The following is a 1,218-nucleotide window of genomic DNA, read 5'->3' on the forward strand; positions in this document are numbered from 1 at the left end:
AAAATTATATATCTATTTACTTGATTGTTTGTTGATTTGCCATACATGAAACTTTTCCCTCCAGCAAGATGGTCAGAGTCAAAGTGCCTCAAAATAGGCTGAACTATAGACACAGTTGAATTTTCTGTTCCCATATCAACTCTTAATATTCTTGGGCACCCTAGAATAAAAATAGTCCGTGATGTTGTTTTTTACAACTTATAATAACCTTGAGAGCGTACACAGTCAACATAGTAACTAGTGATTATTCTAGGATCATTATTTGATGATGCTACCTTAAGCCAAAGTATTCTACGAGAATATCTAAATTAATATGACAGACTATAATGCATAAAAATTCAAATTTACCCATCAATACACCCATGAATGCTTATACCATAAGGCTTCAATTTGTCATACCCATCTGCATGCCACATATAGTTAGGTCCTTTGTTAAGGTAGATTCTACGCTTTAGCCTTTGTGACTTTCTTATCTTCGTCCCTTCATGATCCATTGTTGCCAATAACATCATTACAGTGTCCCTGTATTAATTTTAAATCAAGCAGGGTTCTAAATATGACAATACCTTGTAACTGAAAAATTATATTTTCCTTTTAATCGGTGCCATAGGCTTCGATATCCTAACAAGCTACCAGGTCCTTTTAACTCCTCCTACAAAATAAAAAATGATGACAATAATAATAATAATAGTGATCATGCTCCAATATTAATAATGGGGATAACACATATCTATATAACCTCAATGGCGGCCTTGATATCTTCCAAGGAGTCCCTTGTTCTCCCAGAGCCGCGGCATCTATGTATAATTCTTTGAACTTGTCGTAGGCTAAAATTATGATTCGTATCAGTAAAATCCTCCATATATAAAGGAAGCATGAGATAAACGTTACCTGATTTCTTTAACAGGGGAAAGAAGGGTCCTTATTTCTTGAGTATTACAGCCAAGTCTTTTCAATTCCAAAATGATGTCACGGAAATCAGCCATTATAATAATTTTAATAACCCAACCTTAACCACACACACTAGCCACACCTATATCAACAAGATACGTGAACGGGAATGAACGTGAACGTGAATGAACGTGAACACGAATACGAACATGAACGGAAATGTCGCTGTCGGCTTCCGTACAGAAGAGTCTCGCTTAAGGGTAGGGTCTCAAAAGCGGACGGACGGACGGACCCGCCCCACCCGAAAAGGACGGACGGACGGACTGA

The sequence above is a fragment of the Amphimedon queenslandica genome, unplaced genomic scaffold (genome assembly GCF_000090795.2).
Source record: "Amphimedon queenslandica unplaced genomic scaffold, v1.1 AMPQUscaffold_10532, whole genome shotgun sequence".
Classification (NCBI taxonomy): domain Eukaryota; kingdom Metazoa; phylum Porifera; class Demospongiae; order Haplosclerida; family Niphatidae; genus Amphimedon; species Amphimedon queenslandica.